Source organism: Tupaia chinensis, unplaced genomic scaffold (assembly GCF_000334495.1).
Source record: "Tupaia chinensis unplaced genomic scaffold, TupChi_1.0 Scaffold000146_1, whole genome shotgun sequence".
Classification (NCBI taxonomy): Eukaryota; Metazoa; Chordata; class Mammalia; order Scandentia; family Tupaiidae; genus Tupaia; species Tupaia belangeri.
Genome location: NW_006159616.1, coordinates 2,915,224 through 2,938,164, shown reverse-complemented (window position 1 = coordinate 2,938,164; position 22,941 = coordinate 2,915,224). Strand labels below are relative to the sequence as shown.

Genomic DNA, 22,941 nt, shown 5'->3' with positions numbered 1-22,941 from the left:
CTCTGACATGGCTGACCTCAGTTCAAGTCCCAGGCCTGGCAGCTTGCTTTTTCACTTTCCCTCTCTCTTTCTCCCTCCCTCTGTTTCTACCTCTCTGGTCAAATTAAAATATAAATAAATAAATGTTAAATCAATGTTATTATTTAAAAGATACATGTATATAATAAAAGGTTTCTGTAGTGCAACAAATTAACATATCTATCATCTCACAAAGTTTACCCACTTGCAATTTGCCCAAGCAAAATCATGAGCCTTAGGTTTAGAGGCCAGTAGTGTTTAATACTCAGAAATTGCCTATTCACTCTTTATCTATTGAGATAAGGGCAGATAAGAGACCAAATACAGCCAGCGTGACTGTCAGGACTCCTTTCAAATGTTATCCCAGTCAGGTCTCGTTTACATGCAGTGAAACAAGATATGCACTTTAATGTTTCATTTATTCTTCATTAACACAAATTCCTAATGACTGTACAACTAAAAAGTGCCAGAACAGAAATCCCATTAAATATTCTACAAGTGGGCAAGCAGGCAGCACGGTGGTTAAGGCACTGGCCTCCCACATGGCCGACCATGGATGAAGTTACGAACCTGACAACTTGAAAATCACGGTGGTACATGTGTGTCTGCCCCAAATCTCAAGATGAGAATGAAGATGAGATGCGGTGTGGCCATCTCACTTGGGGGTGATTTTTCACTTTCCCTCTCTCTCTCAGGCAAGCTCACATAGCCATTAGCAAGAACCTATTTTTTAAAAAAAACTTACAGTGTAATATTAAAACCAAAAACTTCAATCATCTGAGGCTTGCTTTTTTTGAAACATGGAATGAAACATTAATACAGTGCACGTTTAATGCCCGCGTATTTATAATAAATAAAAAGACATGTATTTCCTACGTTATCTATGGCATCATGTACTGAAAATAACATGATTCTGTAGACTATTAGTCTGATCGGATATTTCCACTTAATTAAGCATTATTATAAACATTGCTGACATTTACCTCTTTTAAATAAATCCAGTTTCCTTTCCCATTTGAATTAATCTCAGAATCAAGTATATGGTGCATGTGCTACCCCCACAAAGAGCAAGAACCCTCAAGTATCAAAAAGAGTAAATCACAATGACTCACTGCTTCCCAGACAAATGAGCAGATTCTGATGATTACGTATGTCCCAGCTTACAAGAGCTCCCTCAGAGCCAAGCATAAAAATAGTACATGGCATAATAATAATCACATTTTGACATTCTGAAGCCTCAATTACAGTACAAGGTTGCACAAACTTTCAGTATAAAATGCATAAATTTAAAAAATCATAGTAAAACTATTACTAACCACAATTCATTATTAACATAAAATCCAGCAAAATAAACAACACAACATTTCCATCTCAAAAGAGCATTTGCTATAACCTCACAGAAAAGAAAAAAGTTCCTGTATAAAAATTTTAGCACATAAATATCTTGGTGAGAGAACTGAAGCACGAGCTAAACTGAAATAGTGCAGAGTCATTTTCTGGATGATTAGAAGGCTATCTCTTTTTTTATCTTTGATTTAGATATCAAAGCTTTCATCTTCACATCAAAAGAATTGAAGAAATACTGGATAAATAAATATTCTAAGTTATTTATAAGGGAAAGCATTCAGTGATGTGTCTCCATTACGATTTTTAAATCTTCTGATGCTAAATATATCAACAGTACAAAAACACCACCAGCACCACCAGCACCACCCCCTGTAAGTTATTTTTAGATCATCACTGAGCTGGTTAAAAAAATCATGCTGCTGTGTAATGTGACTCCCACAGTACTTCCTCTGCTGAGAATAAACAGACATCAAGCACACTCAATCACATGAGATGGTTCAGAAAACAGCTGAGTCACCTACCAATAGCCCTTCACTTCCTGTTCCCAGTAACTCAGTGGAAATTTCTGCCTCATCGGAACACCTGGCTACTGCTCCCATTCCACCAAAAAGTTACAATTTCCTAAAAACTTTTCTTCAGTAACACCAACCAGTTTATGATAAACCTCAATTTAGTTATCACATGGTTCTAGTTCAGTCCAAGCCACAAACCAAGTTTCTGACAATACAAAAACAATGGCACACAGTGACGGAGGGCTAATTAAGCTGGCAAACTTCGTCTCAATTAAGCCAGATCTACTTGAGAGAAAACACACGTCTCCAGTTGACCTGAAGGTGAATACATATCACTATACTGAGCCTATCTAGTGCTTTTTGAATATGATATCTACTAGACTGTAGGGTATGGTCAGTGTTCTTGACTTTCACTATACACAAGGCCTCAAAGCAAATTAACTTCAGATTTTCTTTCCCTTGATACTTCCCATTAGTAGTAACATCAGTGAAAAACATTAGGCATATAAAAACTTCATCAACAGGGCCAGCAGGTAGCGTGGTGGTTAAGGTGGCTGGGCTCCCAGATGACCAACCATGATTTGAATCCTGGACCTGGCTGCTTGAAGATCATGCCCAGTTACAGGTACATGCATGTCCCAAAGCCCAGGAGAAGGGACTGTGGGATAGACATCTCCCTGGGAGGTCATTTCTCACTTTCCCTCTCTCTCGTCTCTCTGGTGAGCACACATGCCTATGGCAAAAGTCTAAAATGGAAGGAAATAAATCCTTGAATTATACTTAAAATACAACAATTAAACAGTCTGTAGGTTGTGTTTGCAGCATCAACTGAAAGTCAGGAAAATAAAGTTGAAAAACATGATTCCTATATGCAAGGGATTTATACCTTACCTAACAACTGCAGAACCATATAGACAGTACTAGGAGGACTATATTATGTCAAGAAGTTGATTTATTCCTCCTGAGAGGAGATTTCCAGGAAGCCTCGACCAGGTGACAGTTCAATAGTGAGTGATGTTGAGTTTGGCAAGCTTTTAGTGTAGACAAAACAAAGAGTATAAATATAAGCACAAAAATCTGAAAAATCAGAGCCCATCCACTGACCCCCAACCAGGCCAGTAAGGGCAGAGAGTAGAAGTGAGTAAAGCAGAGTGAGAAGAAGTAATTTCAGAGACTTAGATCAGGGTCAGACTAAAAAGATGTGTCGAGTTACATAAGGACTTCACCAAGAAGGTAATCCTAGGAGACGGTGAAGAGGGCAGCAGTATCATCAGATCTGCTTAATATATACGGAGTCCTAGAGAAGAGACTACTGTCGGGATAAGAGATAGGGAGCTACTGCAACAGTGCAGGGACACGACGCTGATGACCTGACCTACCACAGGAATCTGAATGCACGAAGCAGATTGGGGAGATAACTAATACACTGAAATGGGAAGACGTTCTGAGCAACTAGATATATGGGGTAGGAGGCTAACATTCCAAGGTGTGAGGGTCAGGTATCTATGGACACTCACAGAGCGCAAAATGCTCAGGCCCCAGGCCTTCTCTTACCCTCACCTCACATGCTATTACTTTCCAACCATTTGGCCACATTTATTTTTCTCACACACTCCGTCTATTTTCTCTTATGGTCTTCTCAATAGTTATTTCTCTGCTTAAGATAAACAAAGTCATAAATTCATTTGTATTGTGTCCAGTTTTAACTGTGAAAGAAACCCCAGGTACCAAAAGTCTAGAGAGTTAATTAGACATGAAGAGTAAAGTCAACCACGCAAAAGATCTTTTTTTTGGAGAGGTTTTTGCTATAGGGCATGTGCACTCACCAGAAAGACAGAAAGCGAGAGATCGGAGAGATCATCCCCCAGGGGGGTATGGCCACACCGCAATCTCTTCTCCTCCATTCTCCTCTTGGGATCTTGGGTATGCACACACACACACACACCCGGCATGAGTTTAAGCCACCAGGTCCGGACTTGAACCGCGATCGCTAATTGCTGGTCCCAACCACGCAAAAGATTTAGGAAATACCAGCATATAACCGATAGTCCTGGCCATGCCAGTAAATTAAGAGAATAACTAGAGGTAGAGCAAAGACCAAACAGAAAAATGTTTGTAACAAATATTCTTGAGTGAAGAAGAAAGTAAATATTCACAGACAGCTTCATAGGGCAGGGGTTAAGACTGTGCATAGAGAGCTGGATCCCACATGGCTGACTACAGTTCAGTCCCAGTCCTGGTGGTTTCAAACTTGGGGTGTATGTGTAACCATGCTCAAAATACTGACAAGAAGGAGAAATGGAGGAAAAAGTATTGCAGCATGACTATACCATATAGGAGTGCTTCTCTCTCTCTTGCAAGTTCAGATATTCTGACAATTTAGAAAAAGGGGGTGTACATCCATGACATGGTAGTCAAAGCACCTGGATCCCACATGGCTACCTATGCAGTTTGAGACCCAGACGTAGAGGGCTTGAGAAACATGCTGAGCATATGTGTGTGCATACCCAAAATACCAACAGGAGGGAAAAATGAAGAAGAAATTGTGTTGTGACCATGCCATATGAGGATGCCTTCTCACTTTCCCACAAACTCCAAACTCTGTCTACCTCTCTCCAGAAAAGTTCACATGCCCAATAGTAACTTTTTTAAAAAAACGACTATGGGGCCAGCAGAGGGCAGTGGTTATGTTGCTGGACTCCCACATGGTTGACCACAGTTCAAGTTCCAGAACCATGGTTTAAAACTCTTGCCACAGGTGTGTGCGTGCCCATGATCCCAGGAGAAGAATGGAGGATAAGGAATTGCAGCATGGCTATCCCTTGGTGTGTGGGGGAGATGGGAGATGTGATTTCTCACTTTCCCTCTCACTGCCTCTGACTCTTTCTGGTGAACACACATGATCTTAAAGCAAAAACCTCTTTAAAAAAAAAAAAAAAGAGAGAGAGAGAGAGAGAGAGAGAGAGAGAGAGAGAGAAAAGTTAAAATAGAAGGCTTAGGGCCCAAAAGGTGGTATGGTGGTTAAGGTATAGGATCCCACATGGATGAACACAGTGTAAGTCCTACACCTGGCAGTTTAAAATCATACCAGATGTGTGCATGTGTGTGTGCATGGCCAAAATCCCTAGAGGAGAATGGAGGAGAAAGGATTGAAACATGGCCACCCACTGGGGGGTGATTTCTCATTTTCCCTCTCTCTATCTCTGTCTCTCTGGTGAGCTCCATGCCTATAGCAAAACACTTAAAAAAATAAATAAATAAAATGTTTAAGAAGGTGGAACATTGACTTCTTTTGTGAGTCTGCATCCTGTCAGGCACGTATTTACTTTAATTATACAAAATCTCTAATAAGTAAATCATTTTTGAAATGAGAAAACAAAGTGGTAAATGTAGGCATCCTTGTCTTTCTCCTGACCTTGCAGGAAAATCTCCCAGTTTTTCACCTTTGAGTATGATATTCAAATCATTTCTTGGCCTCCAGCTAAGATCAAGTGGAGTATGATATTCACTGTGGGTTTTTCATAGATGCCTTGTTATTATGTTGACATAATTCCTTTCTATTCCTAGTTGTTGAAGCATTTTTATCAAAGGATTTTGTCAAATGCTTTTGTAGCAACTGAGATGACCATGTGTTTTTATTTTTCTGCATTCTTGAATGTGGTAGATTACACGAACCAATTTTCAGTGTGAACCATCCTTGAATTCTAGGACTAAATCCCATTTGGTGATGGTGTATAATCCTTTAAAACATGCTATTGAAAAATTATCTGACAAAATTTAACATACTTTCATGGTAAATATATTCAACAAACCAGGAATAGAAGGAAACTATCTCAACATAATAGAAGCCTTGCATGACAAGCCCACAGTCATCACTGCATTCAATGGATGAATGCTCAAAGCTTTCCCTGAAGATCAAGAACAAACCAGGATGCCCCTTTCACCAACTACTGTTTTAATCCCCTATGAAAAAGAGAGAAATAGGTGTTTTGTTTTAGGGACAAGGTCTTACCACATCATCATCTTCCTGCCCCAGGTTCCCAGTTAGCTAGGACCACCACAGGTGCATGCCTGTTAAGGTTGAGCTGTGAACTGAACCTAGACCTCCAGTACTCCTCAGCCACTACACAGCAGTGCCCTCCTGCTTGGACTACAATGGCTGGACCTGTTCACCACTTCTGCTCAACATAATAAAATTTTTAGCCAAAGCAATTACGCAAGAAGGGAAAAAAGTTATCAAACAGGAAAAGAAGAAGCAAAATTATCTCTGTTGATGATATAATTTTTTTAAGTTTTGCTATAGGGAACATGAGCTCACCAAAGAGAGAGAGAGAGAGAGAAATAAAGTGAGAAATCACTCCCCAGGAGGATGGTGACACTGCAACCCCTTCTCCACCACTCTCCTCTTGGGATTCTGGGCCCAAGTGCATACACACACACACACACACACACACACACACACACACGGCATGATTTTCAATTCATGGGGCCAAGTCCAGGACTCAAGTCTCACTGTCAGTCATGTGAGATGCAGTGCCTTAACATCCATGCCACCTGCTGGACCAGTGACACAAGTTTATATGTAGAAAATCCTAAAGACTCCACAAAAAAATGGAATAAATGATTTCAGAAAAATAGCAGGATACAAAGTCAATATGAAAAAAAAGTAGAAACTAAATACTAATAAAAATGAACAATCTGAAAAGGAAAATATAAAAACAATCTAATTTACAAAGCCTCATGAAAAAGAATAAAAATATTGAGGCTGGCTAGTGGCATGGTGGTTGAGGCAGCTAGAAAATGGAAAGCTCTGAGCATACAACCATTGAGTATGATGGCTGTGGTAAACTTCTCAGTTTGAGTCCCAGATCCAGAGGCTTTCAAAAAACAACAGGTACAGGGACTAGAAATTAGTATAATGGCTATATCGCTGGACTCCCATGTAGTCAACCATGGTCTGAGTTCTGGACCCAGTGGCTTAAACTCACGGCAGGCATGTGTGCCTGTGTGCCCAAGATTCTGAGAGGAGAAGGGATTGCAGCATGGCTATCCTCCCTGAGGGGTGATTTTTCGCTCTCTGTCTCTTTCTGTCTTCCTGGTGAGTGCACATGCCCTGTAGCCAAAACATCTAAAAACAAAACAAACAAACAAACAAAAACACAAGACTAAACAAAACAAAACAAAAAAACACACCAGGTACATGTGTATGCATGCCTAAAACACCAAGAGGAGAATGGAGAAGGGAAGAGATTGGTGGTTAAGGCATTGGACACTTCCACATGGCTGGCCACAGTTTGAGTCCCAGACCTGCTGGTTTGTTTTTTCACTTTCTTTCTCACTGGTCAAATTAAAATGAATTAATGAATAAATAAAATTAAATAAATACTTATTTTTTAAAAAAGAAAAAAATGCCAATACTACAGACTAATGCAATCCATATTAAAAATCCAATGACATGTCTACACAAATACAAAAAGCCATTCTAATACTGATATGGACTCTCAAGGGACACCAAACAGCTAAAAACAATCTTCCAGAAAAAAAAAGTTTGGGGCCAGCATGATGGTTAAGACACTGGACTCCCATATGGCCTACCATGGTTCAAGTCCTGGACCTGGCAGCTTGCTTTCACACTCTCTCTCCCCCTGGTGAGCACACATGCCTTGTACCAATTTTTTAAATATAATAATAATGATGATAAATAAAATTAAATAAGTAATTCTTTTTTTTTAAAAAAAAAGAACAAAGTTGGAGGTTTCACACTTCCTAATTTTTAAATTTTTGTACAAATCTGTAAGATCAAAAATGGGTTGTACTAGCACAAAGAAACACAGACCAATGAAACAAGCTGCCTAGAATTAAACCCACACATATAAGGTCAAATGACTTTTTTTTTTTAGTTTTCATTATGGGGTGCATGCACTTGCTGGAGACAGAGAGACAGAAAGCAAGAAATCACCCCTCAAGGGGGATGGCCACACCGTAATCCCTTCTCCTCCATTCCCCTCTCAGGATTTTGAGCACACACACACATGTACCCAGTTATGAGTTTGAAGCTGCCAGTCTGGGACCTGAACTGCAGACAACTAATGTGGGAGTCCAGCAATGTAACCATTATGCCATCTGCTCATCCTGAGGTCAAATAATTTTTTGGGGGGAGAGAGGTTTTTTGCCATAGGGCATGTGCGCTCGCCAGACAGAGACAGACAGACAGACAGAAAGCAAGAAATCAGCCCCCAGAGGGGATAGCAACGCCGCAATCCCTTCTCCTCTCGGGATCTTGGGCATGCATGCACATGCGCCCAGCGTGAGTTTTAAGCCACCGGGTCGGGGACCTGAACTGCGGGTGACTACATGGGAGTCCAGCAACATAGCCATTACGCTAACTGCTGGTCCCGAAGTCAAATAATTTCAACAAGAATGGCAAGACCACTTATTTCAATGGGAAAAAGACAGTATTTTTAACAAAAATAGGACAAACTGAAAATCCAGAAGCAAAAGAACAGTTGGGACTCATATCTAATACCACATACATAAATTAATCCATAATGATCACAGAGCAAAGTATAGAGGCAGAAAGTATAAAAATCTCAGAGGGAAGCACAGAATAAAAGTTTCAAAATACTGGATCTGGCAATGATTTCACAGATATGACAGCAAAACAGGCAAAAAATAATAATAATAATAGACAAATTATATTTCTTGAAAAATTTAAAAATTGGGGCATCAAAAGACACTAGTGGGCCAGCTCCACGGCCTGGTCATTAAGACCCTGTGGCTTAAACTCACGCCGGGTGGTGTGCGTGCGTACCTAAGATCCTGAGAGCAGAATGGAGGAGAAGGGATTGTGGTGTGGCCATCCTCCCTGGAGGGTGATTTCTCGCTTTCTGTCTCTCTGTCTCTCTCTGTCTTTCTGGCGAATGCATGCACCCAAAAAAAAAAACCCCCCCAAAAAAAAAAAAAAAAAGGAAGGAAGGAATAGGAATAGAGGGAGGGAGAGAGTACTCAAAGGCAAAACAATTCTAGGTAGAGATCAAGTCTAGACATGTACTCTTCAACAAAAATATTACATTATATACTACAAGACACATAAGTAAATAGGTTAAAATTTTCAGGTAACCAGATTCAAAAAAAGTAAAAACAGGTGAAATTAATTTTGAAATATTGGGCCTGCCAGTGGTGTGGTGGTTAAGAGAGATGGACCTGACATGGTCAGTCATGCAGTTCAAATCCTGGACCCAGTGGCCTGAGAAACATGCCAAGCTTGTATGCATGCATGCCCAAAAATCCCAAAAGGAGGGAGAGATGAAGAAGAATGAACTAAGGTGTGATCATTCCTCATGGGGTTGCTTTCTCATTTTCCCTTTCTCTCTCTCAATCTCTATCTCTCTCTGGGGAGCTGCATGTGCCCTCTGGCAAAGGAAGGAAGAAAGGGAGGAAGAGAGTTAAAAAAAAAAGTGTGTGGGTGTGTGTACATAAAATATATGATATATATATTATATATATGTGTATATATATATATGTACTATGACATATATATTATATATATGGTTGGCAGAAAAGTCATAATACATTTTTGCATAGAAAAATATGTCATGACTTTCCGACAATCCAATATATATAAAATAGTTTAACTCAATATCCAAAAGTAGTCTGAATATAAAAATCAAGAGGTTTAGACAAGCTGGTGTGTGGTGGTTAAAGGCATTGAATACCACATGGCCGATTGTGCAGTTTGAGTCCTGGACCTAGTAGCTTAAAAAACATCCCAGGGGTGTGCGTGTCCAAACTCCTGAAAGGAGGGACAACTGAAGAAGCAATTATGGCATGATCATCCCCCATGGGGGTGCCTTCTTGCTCTTGTGTGCGCTCTCTCTCTCTCTCTCCAATGAGCACATATCCCTTTTGGCAATTATTTTAAAAAAGAGAGATTCCACATCTTTTTTTTTTTTTTTTTTTTTTTGGGTAGCCTTCAACTTGCTGATGCATTTTACACTTACAGCATATTTCAACTCACACTAGCTTCCCACTAGCTGTTTCAAGGGCTCAAAAGTCACAAGTAGTTCTGTTGGACTGTGCACATCTCTGCTGTGGGCTGCTGGCTATGTTCTGAGAGATAGAGAGGAAGACAAGAGGAGAGGTATGATTCAGGAGCCCACAGACAATGGGTGAGATGGGGCAAAGATGAATGCTAAAAGTCTTCCTGGTAGATGCCAGAGAGTAAAATGGAGATGTGAATTTTATGTTAGAAGCTAAAATTCTCAAATATATCAGAAAAATTAGGGATGTTGGCAACAAAGAGCCATATACATGTATTTGCTGTACAAAGGGTACAGGACAAGGGCTTAGAAAGAGCAGCGGGGCCAGGATAGTGCTAAGCCTGCCTCTCAAGACAGAAAGACGGTAAGAAGATGAGTAACGTTCACTTCGAAGAATTTCTGGAAACTGTTACCAAAATTACCATAGAATAAGGAGATGGAAGAAGACAAGGGTTCAAGGAAAGGGAGCTAAGGAAGAAATCTGACAACAAAATGGGCTTCCTAAAGGGCCCAATAACAGATGTTACCAGAGATACTCTACAGGCAATCTAATCACTATGGAATAAAAGTACATGCAGATAACAAACAGCAGAAGGCAAATTTCCTGATTCTGTAACTAAGCTTCCTCTGGAGCTTAGAATACACAGTCATATAAATAAATTTTGGGATATTTAATGTATTCAGAGAAATTAATGACTTAAATACATGGTTGGTACTTTATAAGAAAAATATCCTGCTTTACCCTTTGTGGGGTAGCCTTTTCCAGATAAACTCATTTGTGCCAACAAACCATATATACTCTACGAATATCTGGCACTCACGTATTTGTGGGAAGGATGGCCTTCTAAAATAATCCTGCCATTGATTGTCTTAGCAGGAAAATCTGAAAAGGAGGAAGCATATTCAACAAAATAACTTTTAAAATAATTTGAAGAGAAATCGAAACACATAAAAACTATCACAACAAATCCATACAGAGTTCTTTATCTCATTTACATCACTTTCAATTTTTCCCTTTTCCTTCACTCTCCTCTCAAGAATTTGGGGTGCGCACACATGCACCCAACATGTTTTTCAAGTCGCTGGGTACAGAACTCAAACCGTGCAGTCGGCCATGAGGGATCTGCCTGGTTGGTCCAGTTACCCATGCCACCTGGTTGGTCCCCCCAAATCGTTTTATGCTCCTGATTTACAGTAAGACAGGGTGAAAATAAATGAATAAACATTTGAGTAAGGCCAGGCCATCATTTCGGATATTATTTCTAAACGTTTTCACCTTGAATTCTCCTTAAAAAGTTACTAACTCTTGTCCAATATTCTACACAGCTAATGAGGTCATTAGAAGGATAAAAACATGGTAGAGGAGAACTGGCAAGAAGCCATAATACACCTCACAAAATAAAAGACTGCACACATAAACCAACACTAAATACCTGTTTTGGCACGTGGACTTTTTTCCAAATCCATCATAATAAAAGGAGGGTTGTTTCTCATAGAAGCAGATATCAGATGTGCCTAATAGCCAAATTTTTCTTTTCATGCAGTCCTAATGCTTGCTTGCGAGTTAACACTGCTGAATGACTTGGAGAAGAATCCACAAATCACCTTCACTGTGTTTTTAGATGACATCAAGATCAACAATTCTGACTTTCTGAATAGTTATTCTGAGATTTCTTACCTACTCTGTATATCTGCTTTGCTTGAAGTAAGAGTATAAAGGAATAACAAAAAACATTATAGGTTACCCTGTAGCATAGTAGTTAGTTGCTGCATGGAGATCTCACATGGATGACCAGGGTTCAAGTACAAACCCCAGCACACAAGCTTGCCCAGAATCCTGACAGGATAGAGAACTGGGGACAAAAGGATTGAAGCATGACTAGATTCTGTTGGAGGGCTGCACAAGTGCATGTGTACCCCCCCCACACACACACACACACTCTCTCTCTCATGTTCTCTTTTCTCTCATGTATACACACCCTCTTATCATTAAAAAAGAGAGTGTGTAGGATCTGAAACTTGTCAGCCTGGGTTCAGATTCTTAAAAAAAAAAAAAAATTCCACAAGAAGTAAATCACAGGACCAACAGTTAGTGTAATGGCTATGTTGCTGGACTCCCACGTAGACAACCGCAGTTCGAGTCCCAGACCCGGTAGCTTAAACTCACGCCGGGCGCATGTGCATGCGTGCCCAAGATCCCGAGAGGAGAATAGAGGAGAAGGGATTGCGGCGTGGCCATTCCCCCTGGGGGTGATTTCTCGCTTTCTGTCTCTCTGTCTCTCTCTGTCTGTCTGGCGAGCACACGCGCCCTATAGCGAAAACCTCTCCAAAAAAAAGAGAAGTAAATCACATATAATATATACAGTTAAAAGTCAAGTAATAAAATCTTTCAACAGTATTAGGCAATAATAATTAATGACATAAATGTCTACTAGCAAGGTCTGGTTTTCAGTAATGGTGATTAAAGTATCATGAATTGAAATTAAAGAGCTTATAAAAAAAATCTCACAAATAAGATGTTGAAACATAATGCTAGATACACAAATAATTTACTCCTTAGAATTCCAACTTTTTTTTTTTTAGAGGTTTTTTTGCCTTAGTGCATATGCACTTGCTGGAGAGAGACAGAGACAATGAAAAGGAAAGTGAGAAATCACCCACCCGATCCTGTCTTCTCCATTCTCCTCCTGGGATCTGCATGCACACGCATGCAGTATGAGTTTCAAGTCACCAGGTCTGAGACTCAAACCACAGCCAGCCATGTGGGAATCCAGCAACTGAACCTCTACACCATCTGCTGGTCCCCATTTTTCTTACCATCTGCTGTCCTGAATTCCAAACTTGAAAAAAAAAATTCTTTTTTGGACTATCCCATGGCATGGCGGTCAAGGCAGCTGGCTCCCACATAGTTGATCACTCAGTTCGAGTTCCAAACCTTGCAGCTTGAAAAACACACCAGGCAAAAGTACATGCACGCTCAAAATCTGAAAGGAGAAATAAAGAAAAGACTGTGTCATCACCATCCCTGGGGAAGGGGAGTGCTTTCTCACTAACCTGCTTCCTCTCTCTATAAGTAAAAAAAAAATAAATAAAGGCACTTATCTCACAATCAGTGACAGAACTGGAATTCACAATGAGGTCTCTCTCTTTTTTTTTCAGTTTATTTATTGAGAGAGAAGAAGTACCTCCAACAGGGTCTCACATCACAGTACTCCCCGTCACCCCAGCCTTGCCACCAGCCAGGATCACAGACACACATACTCCTGGCACATACAGCTTGACCCAGGAATAGAACTCTGATCTTCATGATGGCTCCAGCATTGCAAAGCAGCATGCTATAGCTGTGTCACCACCGCTGGACCACCAGAACTCTTTCTAAAAAGAAACTCCCCTCTATAATGCAGGCTTTACACTACAGAAAACAGAATGCTCTGCCACAGTTTGTAGTTTGGATGTTGAGGTGGAGTGCTATGCCTTAGAGAGACTATGTGAAGATAACACGCTCAATCTCTTTGTAAGTTCAATCAACAGAAGGAAAATCTTTGTGGATTTCATCTGAGTTCAGTTGTTGGACTATACTCAAAGACTTCCTCAAGAAGAGTTCCTTGGTCCTACCACTTGGAAGGCTAGGATACAGTTTCCAGGCCAACCTGAACATCAGGCATGGTTACATGGACCTGTAATCCTACACTTGGAAGGCTGAAGCAGGAGGATCATGACACAGTGAGACCATGACAAAAATACCTATCCCAGGGCCAACAGGTAGTACAATGATTAAGGTGCTAGACTCCCAGGTGGTCAACTGTTCTTTGAGTCCCAGAATTGGCAGTTTGAAACTCATGCCAGGTGCATGCATGTATGTATGTGTGCGTGTGCCTAAAATCGCAAAAGGAGACTGGCGAAGAAGGGAATGCAGTGTGGTCATCCCCCAGGAAGATGATTACTAGCTTTCTGTCCCTCTGGCGAGAACACATGCCCTACAGCAAAAATCCCTAAAAACAAAAACCTATTCCTTGGGATCAGCAGGTGATGTAGGGGTTAAGGTGTTGGATTTCATGGTTGACCATGGTTTCAGTCCCAGACCTGGAAGGAAGACTGAAATTCACTCCAGGCACATATGCGTACGTGCCAAAAACCCCAAGAGGAAAACAGAGGAGAAGGGACTGCAACATGGACATTACTCTGCGGGATGATTTCTAGCTTTCTGTCCCTCTGCCACTCTCTGTCTCTCCAGTGAGCACACATGCCCTACAGCAAAAATCTCTAACCAAAAAAACCCCCAAACAAACAAACAAACCTATCTCTGTCTCTCTCCTTCTTTCTCATCACCCTCCCCCTTCCTACTACATAAAGATAGATAAATAAATAAATAAATAAATAAATGGATGGATGGATGGATGCCCCAGTAAGAGATTATATTCATTTCTGAATGGAATGTTTTACTCATCGCTAGGGACATTACTACTAGAGAAATAAAAGGGCTTTATTTCAAATGTTATCTACCACAAATACTGGTCTTACTTAATTGTGGCTTTTGGAAATTTTTTAATGAATGTTTTAAACAATTTAACCATTCACAATAAATGTTTCAGTATGCATTAGGGCCATCCAGTTACTTTTATTATTTGTTACTTCGAAAACATATTTAATGAGCATTAGTGCCCTGTGCAAACTGAAGTGCACTTTATCATTCACCGCCCATCCCAACAGCTGTACTTGTCACGCCCCTTTATCAGTCCAGCTCTAAAACTATTTATCATTACGTAGGCCAGATAATCGTGCCGGGGTACTGCAAGTGCACTGCACAGGAAGGCCCCAGATTCACATCCCAAGGCCTCCCTGTATAAACGTGTACACCCATGATCCAGGCTGACTGAGGCTGGAAGTGGGTCACAAGTGAAGACCCTACTGGGAGTACCTGTCTCCCATTCACTTGCTCTCTCTCATGTGTACAAAATAAAAATTTATATATAGATAGATAGATAGATAGATAGATAGATAGATAGATAGATATAGATATAGATATATATTTCAAAATTGAATTTTACAATGAGACAATTTTAAAAAGTAAAAAGATTTTACTTCATACTCTGAACTATGTGAACTGAAATACTAATCTAGTACCTAAAAAAGATGAATTTTAAACTCTCATATTTACTTAAATACCTTAGCACACATGTAAATCAGTTACACAGAGACAGTGTTTCTTTGTACCTAACCACCATGCCATGTCTCTATATAAATGCTTATTTGTGGATTATATTGTGGGACTATTCAGACAGGTAAATGAGATCACTTGCTCAAAAACAGGAATAAATTCTCTATTGAATATAGCACTGAACTAGTTTAAAAGACCTAAATCCCTGTCATGGTATCCTAACAAAACTTTCCCAGTTTAGGAACTCAATCATAATTACCTGATTCATGACAGAACAGTTGTAATATTGAGAAAAGATTCCCAGACCCTTCCTCAGAATAAGCTAAGAGTAGAGTATGTGGCTCCTTTTCAGTTAAGAAAATACCTATAAAATAAACTTCTACTGCATCATGCAAAAATGTTAACAGTACCAGTTAGAAAAAAATGTATCCGTTGGGGCTGGCAGTTGGCATGGTAGTTAAGGGCACTACGTTCCCACATGGCTGATCATGGTTTGAGTCCTGGATCTGGCAGCTTGCTTTCTCTCTTTTCCTCTCAGTCTCTCTCTCACTCTGTCCCTCTTTGGTTAAATTAAAGTAAATAAATAAGTAAGTAAATAAATAAATAAAGATAATTTTTAAAAAATTGTCTGTTTAGGGACCAGCAGTCAGTGTAATGGCTATGTCGCTGGACTCCCACGTAGTCGACTGCGGTTCGTGTCCTGGACCCGGTGACTTAAAACTCACACCGGGTGCATGTGCATGCATGCCCAAGATCCCGAGAGGAGAATGGAGAAGGGATTGCAGTGTGGCCATCCCCCTGATGGTGGAGGGGGTGATTTCTTGCTTTCTGTCTCTCTCTTTCTGGACAGTGCACAAACCCTTTAACAAAAATCTCTCTCAAAAAAAAAAAAAAAAAAATCTGTGTAGCCAAATAAAACAAGCACATTGCAAGTATCCCAAAAACTGACACTTTGGAAATTCTTATTTAGAGCTAGTTTTCATCCATCAAAAATTTGGGACTTACAGTGAGTCCCTACATTGGCCTGGGAAAGGCTCATTTAGGCAACAGATATCAAAAAGCACCATTCCTGGGGACCAGCAGTTAGTGTAATGGCTATGTCGCTGGACTCCCACGTAGTCGACTGCGGTTCGTGTCCTGGACCCGGTGACTTAAAACTCACACCGGGTGCATGTGCATGCATGCCCAAGATCCCGAGAGGAGAATGGAGGAGAAAGGATTGCAGCGTGGTCATCCCCCCTAGGGGGTGATTTCTCTCCTTCTATCTCTCTGTCTGTCTCTCTCTGTCTGGCGAGCACACACGCCCTATAGCAAAAACCTCTAAAAAAACAAATTATCAATAAGGGTAGTTTTGAAGGAGGGAGAGAAGTGAGACAAAAAAGTATAGTTTTCGTTTGTATTATGAAATGTGAAAATAAAATTGTCAACTGTCTTAGTTTAAAAAAAAAAAAAAAGGCACCGTTCCCCAGCATTGGTCTCAGTCCTGGGCTGTACATTAGAATTACCTAGTCCCGGGGTCAGCAGGTGGATTGGTGGTTAAAGGCACTGACTGGACTCCCACATGGCTAACCGTGGTTTGAGTCCTGGACCTGGTGGCTTCCTTTCTCATTTTCACTCTTTCTCTCTCTCTGGTCAAATTGGAAAATAACAATAAATAAAGTTAAAATAAAATAGTAATTCTTTTTTAAAAAAATTACCTAGTCTCATCTGCAAGCAAATAAATAAGACTCTTGGGAGAATGAGATCCAGGCATCAGGTAATTCTGGTGGGCAGGCAGGACTGAGAACCACTGACCTCTTTTTTGCTTCTGAGTGTGTCATATCTAGAGCAGGGGGCACACTGTGTCGAACTTACTTCCATTTCTGTACTCTTTATAACTAGTTCAACATTTAAATGCTATGTGTTTTCACACTTCACTAGACAATGATAGACTTAAATAAACTTGGTTTTGACAGGCTACTTGTGTTTCCACAATAATCACCACTGTACACTTATTTGAAGCTTAGTTTTTCCCCACATAGCACGACAGCCCAGTTGCTTGTCCAGTCCCAGGACCAATTCTCCTGACACTGTGAGCTAAGGAGGACTACGCCATCAGGGAGATACTGTCGGTACACAGGACAGCACGGAGTTCTCAGTAATCTCTACTGCTGCCCTCTGCTTCCAGTGTCAGCGGCTGCTACTCATCACACTTCCTGTTCCCTCTACTGATAGCCAGCATGCCATCTCTACTGTTTCCTCCCGCATCTCCTCACCTTTCTTTCGTCTCTGGATCTTTCCATTTTCTCCTCCTTCTCAGTCCCAGCTAGAGATCTCATTCCATTCAATTATCACACTAAATATCATCTTGACTCAGTCCTGGTACTCCCCTCTTAAAGCCTCTTCCTCTTCTACTAATTTCTTGAATTCCAAATTTTGATGTGTTGCCCTACATTTAAGAGCTTGAAGTTTGGATACTATGTGGAAGAACGCATAAAAAACCTAGATTTTGTGAAGTCATATATCCTGAAGTTGTATCCAAAGGTTATTCAGAAACTGAAACGTACTAACTTTAAAAAACATGCTATAGTGGTTGTATTCCCAGAATGATTTTAGAAAGCTTATTTTGTTTTGTTTTGTTTTATCAAAAATGAACCTGAAACAGAATACTATGAATTATGAGAAAGCAAGTATTAATCTCTGTAAGATCTTGGCTTTTTTTGTTTTTAAGGGTTTTGCCATAGGGTGCATGTACTTGCTAAAGAGAAACAGAGAGAAGGAAAATGAGAAATTAGCTCCCCTGAAGAAGCATGGCAATATGCAGCCCCTATTCTCCCATCATCCTCTCGGATTCTGGGTATACATGCACACAAGCCTGGTAGGATTTTCAAGCCATTGGGTCTGAGACTCAAACTGCAGGTGGCATGTGGGAGTTCCAGTGCCTTAACCACTACACCACCTACTGGCCTCTCCTTTTTTAACCATTCAGCCAATATAATAAATTCATTAATTAAATCTCCTTTATTTTAAAATGCTAGTTATAATTTATTTTGCTCCTAAAAAGACTTTGGTAAAAACAATGCTATACTTAATTATGTTGTCAGACTGTTACTTCACAAAACAAGCTGGTTAATTATTTTTAAGAATTATTTTATTTAACTTTGTTTGTTTTAATTTGAACAGAGAATGAGAGAAAGAGAGAAAGTGAGAAAGCAAGCTGCCAGATCTGGAACTCAAACCAAAGTGGGCCACGTGGGAGTCCAATGCCTTTAATGATCACACCACCCGCTGGCCCCACTGGTCAATATTTTTTTAAATTTTGCTTATTCATTTTTGTTTTGTTTGTTTTTGTTTTGTTTTGTTTTAATTTGACCAGAGAGAGATAGAGTGAGAAAGTGAGAAAGCAAGCCACCGGGTCCAGGACTCAAACCGTGGTTGGCCATGTGGGAGGTCTAGCACCTCAACATGTCACCTGCTGGCCCTGCCACTGGTCAAATTTTGAAACTGAGGTTTAAAAAGATGGGTGGAGCCGTCCTCTCCCGAGTGTTGGCGCGCCCTCCACACCTCAGCCGTTCTAGATCTAAACAAGGGATGTCTCTATGCTACCAGGGCGCCGCCCGCACCCTGGGGCCCCGGGTATTTGGAAGATATTTATACAGCCCAGTCATGAACTCTGGTCAGCCATGTGGGGGTCTAGCACCTTAACCACCATGCCACCTGCTGGCCCCATTTTATGTTTTCTAAAGTGTTTTGAGCAAGCCTAAATTTGATTTTTGTTGTTATTTGTATGGCAAAAATTATTAGAATTCATCCAGGATTATGGAAACAATTCTTAACGGGGAGCTGTTCTAGCTCAAAGTAACATTTATTAACAGATAATTATGTTTGGTTTTCCTTAGGTTACGACTTCCTCCATGGCTAAAAACAAAGATTCCCATGGGGAAAAATTACAATAAACTGAAAAATACATTGCGGGATTTGAATCTGCATACAGTGTGTGAGGAAACGCGGTGTCCCAACATCGGCGAGTGCTGGGGAGGTGGAGAGTACGCCACGGCCACCGCCACGATCATGTTGATGGGTGACACATGTACGAGAGGTTGCAGGTTTTGCTCTGTTAAGACTGTGAGAAACTCCCCTCCGCTGGACGCCAGCGAGCCCTACAATACTGCAAAGGCGATTGCGGAGTGGGGTCTGGACTACGTCGTCCTGACATCTGTGGATCGAGATGATATCCCTGACGGAGGTGCCAAACACATCGCCAAGACTGTCTCATACTTGAAGGACAGGAATCCAGAAATTCTTGTGGAATGTCTCACCCCTGATTTCTGAGGAGATCTTAAAGCAATAGAAAAGGTCGCTCTTTCAGGATTAGATGTGTATGCGCATAATATCGAAACTGTTCCACAGTTACAGAGCAAAGTCCGCGATCCCCGGGCCAATTTCGACCAGACAGTCTCTCCGTGTGCTGAAACACGCCAAGGAGGTTCAGCCTGAGGTTATTTCTAAAACGTCGATCATGCTGGGTTTAGGCGAGACCGATGAGCAAGTATACGCAACAATGAAAGCTCTCCGGGAGGCGAACGTGGACTGTCTGACCTTAGGACAATACATGCAGCCCACGAGGCGCCACCTTAAGGTTGAGGAATATATTACGTAATTCCGAGAAGTTCAAATACTGGGAAAAAGTAGGAAATGAACTTGGATTTCATTACACTGCCAGCGGTGCTTTGGTGCGGTCTTCATATAAAGCAGGTGAATTTTTCCTGAAAAATCTAGTGTCTAAAAGAAAAACAAAAGCCCTCTAAAACTTAGATGAGACCTCTGTGATCACAGCCATTTTCAGATTTGATCCCAGCTGATGACAGAGGTGACGCCGTGGGCCTCGACTTCAGTGGCTGTGCCCCACTTTTCCTGCTTTAAGAATGTAACTAAACTGTACATATTTCATGAAGTTACTCAGCTGGCTTTTGGAATACCATCTCTGTTCCAATAAACAGCTGCTTGCGGTGATATAAAAAAAATTTTTTTTAAAAAGATAGGTGGAGGCCAGCAGATGGTGTGGTGGTTAAAGTGCTAGATTCCCACATCGCCAGCTGCAGTTCGAGTCCCAGACCTAGTGGCTTAAAAAAATCATGCTAGGCACATGTGTAAGGCATGCCCAAAATCCGGAGAGGAAAACAGAGGAGAAAGGATTGTAATGTGGCCATCCCCCAGGGAGTGATTTATTTCTCTGTCTCTGGCATAGAGTGTAACACCCTATGACAATTAAAAAAAAAAAAATTGATGGGCAATTTTAGTAGTAATCAGGAGTAACAAGATTGGGAGTAATAAGCGAAGTCTGATGTAATACCAGTGCAGTACCTGAAAACCAAGAATGCTGGCAGTGACAGAAAGAGATTGATTTAGCTGTGAAATGTAACAAAATGGTGGCAACATAATTTCTACATACCACATTTCTACTTAGTGGCCATCTATTGAACAGACCACTAAGCAGACAGAAAAGAATCATGCAACAGAGACAAAACTAAGATGGCTTGAGAGTTTACTCTTAAGAGAGAAAAAAAGGGCCCATCAAATGAAGAAAGTTTGAATGTTAGATTTTGTCCTTCCTGTTACCTAACATGACTAGACACCTGAGAAAAAAGAATAATAAATAAATACATGCACCAAGGGAAAAAAAAACTGTTATTTGGTGAATAAATTATAAAATTATTTTCATTAAAAAAAATCAATGTTTAATACCAATGTTTAATATCCATTATTTAAAGTTAACTGATGCCACTCGCTTTAAATTTAATTATCTTAATTTTTCTTTACTAATACATTGGTAGAATTTTAAAATGTGTATCTATAAGATGACATGTGTGTTGTCTGCTTTTCATTGAGTATGAGTCACTGAAATTCACTATTCTTATTTCTATCAAGGAAGCTAGATTTTATATCCTGTACTTTCAAGTAAAATTTCTCACTCTATCCCTTATAAAACAGTCTTGGATTAAGCTTTCCTGTCCCTCCTTCCACTTCCCTATAAAATGCATATTCCCCCACCTATTAAATCTGGACATGCATATACTCATCCGTCTGACTGCATTCAGAACAATCGTCTTTGTATATGGTACCTCCCCACTCTGCTGACCTTTTCCTCCAGAGTCCTCTCTGCCCAATTCCCCCACAGCTCTCGAATTGCACAGGTGAAATATACATGCCTGCCAAAAATATTCTGTGCACTTTGAATAGTCAAAATATCCAATTTCTCAATTCTCTCTGGAACTCTGATCTCTAGAAATCTGTTTGATTTCTCATCCCCAAATTTAATTCCATATGCTAATTTCTGTAGCTAAACTGAAACAGTTTCAGAACTATAAACATCTAAATATCCAGGCCAGTTGGTAGCATGGTGGTGAAGACAGTCAGATCCCATGAGGCCAGTTGTGTGGTTCAAGTTCCAGACCCGGCAGCTTGAAAAATACAGTGTGTGTGTGTGCCTCTGTGCCCAAAATCCTGAGAGGAGAATGGAGAGGGGCCAGGACTCAAACTTTACAGTCAGCCATGTGGGATCCACCACCTTCACCACCGCACTACTGGAAGGCTCCTGTGCATGTGCACACACACACACACACACACACACACACACACATCAGCCTTTTTCTCAAATTGCCAGGTCCAGGCTCAAAGCGCACAGTCAGCTATGTGTGATCCAGCTGCCTTAACTACCAGGTCATGGAGCTGACCCTATTTTTTTGTTGTTATTGTTTTTTGAAGAAAATTCAGCACTTATTTATTTCAATAATGAAGTGTGACAAGAAAAAAAAATTCACAGGTTTGTCTAACTTTTCCTTATTAGCTAGACTGCTTGTCAGAGTGGGCGAACACAGATTTATTTTCTTTATGAAAGGAGTAAAAAAACAAGAAATACAAAAAAGGAAAAACTTGCATGTAGTAAGTAAAGTTGCTATTCATCTAAGTAAAGAGCTTACATAGGCTGAAACAATCGGTCAACAAACAACTGCAAGGCAACCCAAGAGAATTTTCCCTTAGTAAAAATGAGACCACTGAAATAAAAATGAAATCTGGGAATTGGATAAAACAAAAAAACTGTATGTAGGAAGCATGAGTTAATTGAAACTCATCCCCTCCCCCTCCCCAATTTCTGCCATAGGGTATGTGCATTCACAGGAGAGGAGAGACAGAGAGATACAGGGAGAGGGAAAGTAAGAAACCATTTCCACAGCGGACAGCACACCGCAATCCCTTCTCTTCCATTCTCCTCTCAGGATTTTGGGTATGCACACACATGCACCTGATGTGATTTCCCAAAGGCTGAACTGTAGGCAGCCCTGCAGGAGTCCAACACCTTAACTACCACGCCACCTGCTGGCCCAAATCTCATCCTTTCTTTTTTGTTTTTTTAAAAAAAAGAGTTTTTTTGCTGTAGGGTGCACACACTCGCTGGAGACACGGAGAGAGGTAGAGACAGAAAGTGAGAAATCACCCCCTAGTGGGGATGGCCATGACACAATCCTTCTCCTCCACTCTCCTCTCGGGATTTTAGGCATGCACACACATGCGCACCCAGTGTGAGTTTTAAGCTGCCAGGCCCAGGACTCAAACAATGGTCGAGTCCAAACTATATGGAAATCCAAGGACGTAACCATTACACCATCTGCTGGTCCCTCTCATCCTTTCTTAAAGATGAAAACTGTGGGGACGGCAGGTGGTGTGGCAATTAGGAGTGCTGGACTCCCAAATGGCTGACCACAATTCAAGTCTCAGATCTAGGAGCTTACTTTCACATGCATTTTTTCTCCCTCTTCCCCTCCCTCCCTCCCTCCCTCGCTTTCTCGCTTTCTCCTCTCTCTCTCTCTCTCTCTCTCTCTCTCTCTCT

The 22,941-nt window shown here is 40.8% G+C and overlaps 1 protein-coding gene and 1 pseudogene across 10 annotated transcripts in view; one reads left to right on the top strand and one right to left on the bottom strand.

The window, feature by feature from the left end:
• Positions 1–22,941, bottom strand: part of EIF4G3 (eukaryotic translation initiation factor 4 gamma 3) — a 418,798-nt gene that overhangs the window by 259,444 nt on the left and 136,413 nt on the right. For 3 of the 10 annotated variants that reach the window (XM_027770589.1, XM_027770590.1, XM_027770591.1), the window contains exons 1-2: positions 11,350–11,367; positions 10,738–10,799 (exon numbers count right to left, since the gene is read on the bottom strand). The exons of 5 other annotated variants lie outside the window; for them this stretch is intronic. The gene's annotated coding sequence lies outside the window, so the exon portion shown is untranslated. Of the gene's footprint in view, positions 1–10,737; positions 10,800–11,349; positions 11,369–22,941 lie in introns of those variants that run through there. 2 more of the 10 variants (XM_027770588.1, XM_027770593.1) reach the window with 2 other exon arrangements.
• On the top strand, positions 18,957–19,867 carry LOC102486270 (lipoyl synthase, mitochondrial-like; annotated as a pseudogene).